We start from the raw sequence: 7,796 nt of genomic DNA on the forward strand, positions 1-7,796 counted from the left end.
GGCACATGAGAATGATATGATCATGTTATTGGCAATGGCTTGATCAATATTTACAGTAAATCTATGATTCTCTTATCAAGTTGAATTCTAAAATTAATTAAGAACAAGTGTTTAATTTAATTTAATTAAATATCATATAATTGTGTCGTTAAGGGATGAATAAATTTTAAGCCTGAAAATAATGTTTGAGAAAACTTTAATCAAATAGGTGAACATATGATTATCCTTTTTGAGTCATGTCTAATACATTAAAGACACCGATAATGATGGATAATTTAATCCAATCGGTTAAACGAGGACATTTTAAAGCCATTTTTATTACATTAAAGGCATTTTGACCATTATTCAAAAAAGATAATATAAGCAAATCATATTCTCTTTTAATTTGGTAAGAAAATGAAGAAAAGAAAGGCTAAAATGAATGCTTGGAAAGTCGCTTAGATTTCCATACACACTTTGACGATTTGTATATTTGGACAAGGATATCGCCAATTAACATAAGTAGGAACAAAATTCATACATAGTTAGACAATTGAAAAATACACATCTTTTGTTGCTATGAATCTTGACATGTTTTCTCTTTTATTATATTCTTTCATTTAAAGGTTGAAGAGTGAAGATGAGTAGCACGTGGGTTTTACATGTTTTGATGAGGCAAAGTTTATTTTTGAAAAAATCTAGTTGAACAAGGAAAGAGTATCAAAGAGAATTGCAAACCAACTAGAAAAAGGGAAGCCAAGCCTATTTCGTCACTTGCAGCAACTATGTCCAAATAAGAGTCAACTTCGCAATTTAAGTTTAAATAGGATTCAATATTCTTGAGTCTATATAAACCATTAAAGGTCATACAGATAAAAAAACACATACACGAATAGAGAGAAGTTTGAAGAAGAGCAATACACATTAATCAAGAGTTAGTTGTGAGGCAAGATAGAAGCTAGTTTATATCGTTTTTGTTTGAGTGTTTGTTGCAAGGAGTGAGTTTGACTTCTTGTATTAGATAGAGATAGTTGAAACAATTCTAGTGAATTATTTTTGTTTAGGTACTAGAGTTAGTTCCTTTGATTATTAGTTGTAATCATATAACTTTGAGTTGTAAAGGTAATAGAAAGTTTGGTTGTTACTCCTTTAGCGAGGAGGTTTTCCACTAAAAGATCTTTGTGTTATTATTCCTGTTTTGTTATGCAAACTTAAACTCAAGAACATAGTTCCTAGGGTAGTTGAAGGTATCAATTCTCTTCAATTGGTATCCGAGCAGGACTTTTCGTTAAAGGTTAAGAACTAAAAAGTATCAATGGCTGCACCCTTGTTTAATGGAAAATACTATGGATGGTGAAAGAACAGGATGATGGGTCATCTTATTGGCAACAGTGCTGATCTTTGGAATGTTGTGTTAGATGGACCAACTATTCCTATGAAACCATCTACTGATGGGAAGGAACAAATACCTAAGGACAGGTGGGATGCTGCTAATAAGATTGTTATTCAGAATAATGCCAAAGCAAGAAAAATTCTTATATGTGGTATAAGACCTAATGAATACAACAGAATTTCCTCCTGTCAAAGTGCTAAATAAATTTGGGATACTCTCCAAACTACTCTTGAAGGAACTACTATTGTTAAGAAGGAAAAAATTGATAATTTGAACATGCAATATGAACTCTTTAGAATGAAGGATGGAGAAAACATTCAGGACATGCACACCAGATTTACAGCTATACTAAATGAAATTCACTCGCTAGGTGAAGATATTCTCACTGGTACGACTGTTAGAAAACTCTTAAGTGTGTTACCTGAATCATGGGAAAGTAAGGTAGAAGTAATCACTGAAGCAAGAGATCTGGACACATTGGCAATGGATGAACTCATAGGAAACCTCACAACTTATGAACTGAAGAAAAGTCAAGAAAAAGACATAGGTACTAAGAGAAAAGATAAAACTCTATCCCTCAAAGCAATTGAGACACCTAATTATGAAGAAGAAAATTTGACCCCGGTAACTAAGAAGTTTCAAAGAATGTTCAAAAGAGGCCAAAACTATTCAAGGAAACCCTCCAAGATTCAAGAAAATAAAGTATAGGTATGTCATAAGTGTGGAAGCCCTGATCACTTCATAAAATTCTGCTCCATGTGGGCTATAGAACACAATAAGGCTGCTTCAGAAAAGGCTGGACATCAAGGAAAGGAAATCACCTTACCATCTCACAGAAAGATGACCTCACAAGAGGCTGATATAGTTGTTCAAAGAGCTCTAGCTTCCATGGTAGAGAAACGCTATGAAACTGATGATGAAGACTCTCAAAATTAGTCACTATTAGCAATGATAGAAGCAAAAGAAGGAAACACCTTAGCTCTTATAGCCATGAGTGAGTCTGATAGCGAAGAGGAAGAAGAGAAGACTAAAACTGAAGTACCTGCTATCACAAATAAAAAGGTAGCCCACAACAAGACTACTCATGAAATAGGAGAAACCTCCTTGGCCCTCATGGAAGGATCAGACTCTGAACATGATGAACCTAAGGTATGTTTCTTGAATCTAATGACTAAACTACATACTTTGTCTAAAGATAAACTTGAAACACTGTATGAAATTCTTATAGATGTTTATTATTCAGTATGCTCTAAAAAGGAGAACTTACTAAATGATTATGCATCTCTAAGAATGGAGTGTGAAAACCTTGAGGAAATCCATACTACTCTAAAAAAAACTCTCTAAAATGAGTTTCTGACAAAGGGATAAAACAGGCTTCTGATCTTCAAAATTCTTTGGAAGAAATTGAAAAGCTAAACTTATCACTGGATGAGTTAACTGAAAAGAATATTGCTTTAACCAAAGAGTTAAACAAAGCCAAGCTTGATCTACAACATAACCTGAAATGGACCAAATCCTCTAGTATTTTCACTCACATTCAAAACAACCAGTCCTCATCTAAACATGGACTGGGGTTTAGACCTGAAACTTACAAAGAAAAGTATTTCATAAATATGGTATGCACCATCTGTGGAAAGGAGGGACATCTAGGTGGCAGGTTCCCAAGGTAACAAAAGGCTATACAAAGAAATATGAATTATGTCAATAGACATAAAATAAATGAGTTAAAAAGAATCTTGTCATTAAAAAGAGAGGACTAAAAAAACTTGATTCACCCCTTCTTTCATAAAATGGGACCCAAGTTAATCTGGGTATCCAAGACTAACCTCTAAATTTTGAGGGAAGAGCAAGCCCCGGTAACTAGACAGTGCCTGCTTCAAACGTATGACTGGAAGTAAAGGAAATTTTCTCTCTCACACAGACTTTCAAGGGGGAATGTAGCATTTGGAAATGAAAAAACTGGTGAAATTCTTGGCATATAAAAGGTTGGAAGATCAGGAGCTCATGCAATAAAAGATGTATACTATGTAAATGGGCTGAAGTATAATTTAATATCTCAAATATGTGACAAAGGAAATAATGTGTTGTTCACTGTGGTTGACTATACAGTAAAAAATAAGAAAAGTGGGAATATTGTACTAAAGGAAAGAAGACACAAAAATATTTACAAAGCTGATATCATGGACCTATTTGAATCAGAACTAACTTGTCTTAGTGCTCTTTTAAATAACTCACTATTATGGCACAAAAGAATAGGACACATCAACTTCTCTACCATTAACAAACTACTGATAAAAGAATTGGTAATAGGACTACCAAAGAGCAAACTTGATGAGACTATTACGTGTGCAGCTTGTGCTAGAGGAAAATAAGTAAGGTCTTCCTTCAAACCCAAATAGATGGTCAGTACTTCTAAACCATTACAACTTCTGCACATGGACCTATGTGGACCTATGAAAGTACTAAGTAGAAAGAGAAAGAGATATGTGTTTGTAATTATGGATGATTACTCAAGATTCACTTGGACACTGTTCTTAAGCTCCAAAGATGAAACCTTTCAGGCATTTGTCAAGATGACTCAAAAGAAACTGAATGCTGAAGTTGTTGGAATAAGATCAGATCATGGTACTGAGTTTGAGAACTCAAATTTTCTTAACTCTACAGTGAAAATGGCATTGATCATAACTTCTCTGCACCTATAACTCCCCTGCAAAATGGTGTGGTGGAAAGAAAGAATAGATCATTAGAAGATATGGCAAGAACCATGTTGATTGTAAGTGGTCTTCCTAAAAGTTTCTGGGTAGAAGCTTTTAGGAAAAACAATATGCTACCTGCTGAACAGATGTATGATCAGACCAATCCTTGATAAAACTCCTTATGAACTTCTGAAAGGTATAAAACCAAACTTATCTTATTTAAAACCTTTTGGATGTAGGTGTTATGTTCACAATAATGAAAAAGATGCACTAGAAAAATTTGATGCTAAAAGTGATAAAGATATATTTTTAGGATACTCCTCTCAAAGCAAGACCTATAAAAATTCAACAAAAGAACCAGTTGTGTAAAAGAAAGCATCCATGTTATTTTTGATGAAGAGAATTGTGAAAAACCTCCCACTGATGATGATCCTAGAATTGGCCTGGCTCAAGACTCAGAAGATAAACAAAATCTAGAATCACCACAGGATCATACTCTCACGGAAGGATTAGAAGAGGGATTTGAGATAGGGTGAATTGACCATACAACCAACTCAAAAGAAGGAATGTAGGATTCAAGGGAAACAGGCCAAGCAGAAGATTCAACTTATCAAATAAGCACACCTACACCCTCACATATAGTGGAAGAAAGAAATTGGAAGCATAAAAGTTCTCATCCTCTGGGAAACATCATCCCTCCTCTTGACTAAGAATGCAAACTAGAAACAAAGTAAGAAATCTGTGTGCTTTCTCAGCCTACCTATCAATGATAGAACCAAAAATACCAAGGAGGCCCTCTTGGATACAGACTGGATCCTAGCTATGCAAGAAAAACTTAATTAGTTTGAGAGGATCAAGTTATGACAACTTATCCCCAAGACTGCTGACAGAACTATTATAGGAACAAGATAGGTATTCATAAATAAAATGGAGGATCAAGGAATAACTATCAGTAACAAGGTCAGATTGATAGTCCAAGGTTATAATCAAGGAAAAGAAATTAACTATGATGAAACCTTTGCACCTGTAGCCAGAATGGGGCAATAAAGATGCTAATTGCTTTTGCAGCTCATATAGAATTCAAATTGTTCCAGATAGATGTAAAGAGTGCTTTTCTAAATGGCAATCTAATGGAAGAAGTCTATGTAAAGAAGCCTCCTAGTTTTGAAAGTTTTGATCAACCATCTCATGTATATAAACTAGACAAAGCTCTCTATGGCCTAAATCAAGCACCAATGGCATGATATGACATGCTATCATCATTTCTTCAGGGCAATGGTTATGGCAGAAGGCAGCATAGATAACACTGAATTCATCAAAAGAGAAGGGAGCAAACTTTTTATTGTACAAATATATGTTGATGATATTATATTTGGTGCTGCTGATAATAAGATGAGTCAAGAGAATGCAGCTCTAATGAGTAGTGAATTTAAAATGAATATGATGGGGGAACTAAATTTTATTTCTTGGGCTACAAATTCATCAAAGTAAAACAGGCACATCAATTCATCAGCAAAAATACATCAAAGAAATTTTGAAGAAATTTGAAATCGATGGAGCTAAAACAAATGACACTCCCATTGCAACACCAATAAAATTAGACAAAGATGAAGCAGAAGTAGTTATTGCTAAAATCAGGTTTAAAAGGATGATAGGATCATTATTATACCTTACTGCAAGCTAATCAGATATTGTGTTTAGTGTAGGTCTATATGGAAGGTTCCAATCATCTCCGAAAGAATCCCACCTAAAAGTTGTAAAAAGGATCTTAAGATACCTGAAAGGAACTCAAGGGCTAGTTCTATGGTATCCTGCAGGAGATTCTTTTGAGCTTATCGGATATGTAGATGATGACTATGCTGGATACTTAGTGGATAGAAAAAGCACCCCAGGGATGGCTCATTTTTTAGGTCCTTGCCTTGTATCTTGGGCAACTAAGAAATAAAATTTAGTGGCCCTGTCAACAGCTGAAGCTGAATATGTAGCTGCTGCCTCTTTTTGCTCTCAACTACTATGGATCAAACAACAGTTAAGTGAATTTGGAATCAATTTGGGATATATTCCCATCTTTGTGTGAGAAGATGATAAAAAATCCTGTCTAACATAAATAAACTAAAAACATCAATGTGAGACATCACTTCCTAAGAGACTGTGTTGAGAAGGGGCTAATTCAGATGATGAACTGTGAAACTGACAATCAGATAGCAAATATATTCACTAAATCTCTTGGAAGGGAAGCATTTGAAAAATTCCAGTTGGTATTAGGGATGATAAACCAAATTTAACAGAGATTGCAGGATCGAGATTTGCAGATTTCATTTTCCTTGCAAAGAGACTAAACAACAAGTTGTAGGACTAGGTCCTTCAGGTATGCACATCCCTCTCAAAATTATTTAAATCATATACAAAATTGTCATTATCTTATATTTGAGAACCTGATCCCTTTAACCCATCCCGAACACGATAAAAAAAATAGAAAAATCAAATGACTACACTTTAAATGATTACTCTGCTTTCCAAATAATTAATAAATTGTTAGTTCAAAACTATCAAATAAAACTCTTTCCCATACGAAATCCTTCATCTTTCCCTTGATCAAAACAAAATCATCATATTTTCACGCCACCCACAGATTCAACCAAAACCCTAAACTTAGAACTCTTTCTCTCACTTCATCAACCAAAATGCTTCAATAACAATGGCTTTCTCACCAAAAATTACACTACTCATTGATTATTCTGATGACGAAGAGTATGAAACAACTCAGGGGGGATGATTCTCTCGCTCTCCGTCACCCACACTTCTATTTTATATGCCAAGATCTCAAGAAAATAATCTTATATCACCACCACACTCGCCCACACTGCAGAAATCTGACTCTCTCAACTATTTTTGGTCGTCTGAAGACCTCAAGACAGATACACCTTTTCAGAATACTTCACAACCCTCTTCGCCTACTGATATTGAGATTGATAATAATGGGGATATAGTTCTAAACCCTAAGTGTACAAAAGCTATGACTGTTCCAATTCCTGATACCTAAAAAAAGCGTGCCCTCAAACCACCAATAAAAACACTACTAAAACCCTCTTTGTCTCTCTTGCCAAGAATTCTTTTTACCAGAAAGAGGGTGGTTGATACCAACTAGAAGTAGAAAAACGCAGGGCTCGCATCACCAAAGGGAAAAAAAGATAGGAGATGCTTATGAGCCAATCTATGTAGATGAAGAAAATAAGAAAGAAGAAGTTTGTACTTATTAGGCTGGTAGAAATAAGAATTATGAGAAATTCCTTCACCTTGGATGTAACACCCCTCAAAAATTTTCCTAAGATTCGGACCCTTGTTGTATTCGTGTAGGGTCTAACTTAATTATTTCGAAGTATGTGTGTGAGTTAAGATGAGTCCCCGAGTAATTTTAAAGTGTTGGAGGTGAGGTGGGGTCCCTAGGACCAAGCTAAGTACAAGAAGGTTCGTCGTGGCTAAGTTTCAGGATGAGTTTGTATGAGGAGTCGACTTCTAACGACCCTATCTTTTGAGAGACGGAAATATAGGTGGCCCATGACCTATTAAATTAAAGGTCGTCGAGTCTTCTTTCCAATGCCACCAAGAATGTAAATTTTGGAGTTCGAAGTCGAAAGATATGGCGATCCTAAAATGAACGAGCACAACAGAGATTTTCAGGCCTAGGGTTCAACTACTGGAAATCTGGGCTTGGCGCCGTAGTGGTG

Source organism: Solanum dulcamara, chromosome 6, assembly GCF_947179165.1.
Source record: "Solanum dulcamara chromosome 6, daSolDulc1.2, whole genome shotgun sequence".
NCBI lineage: Eukaryota > Viridiplantae > Streptophyta > Magnoliopsida > Solanales > Solanaceae > Solanum > Solanum dulcamara.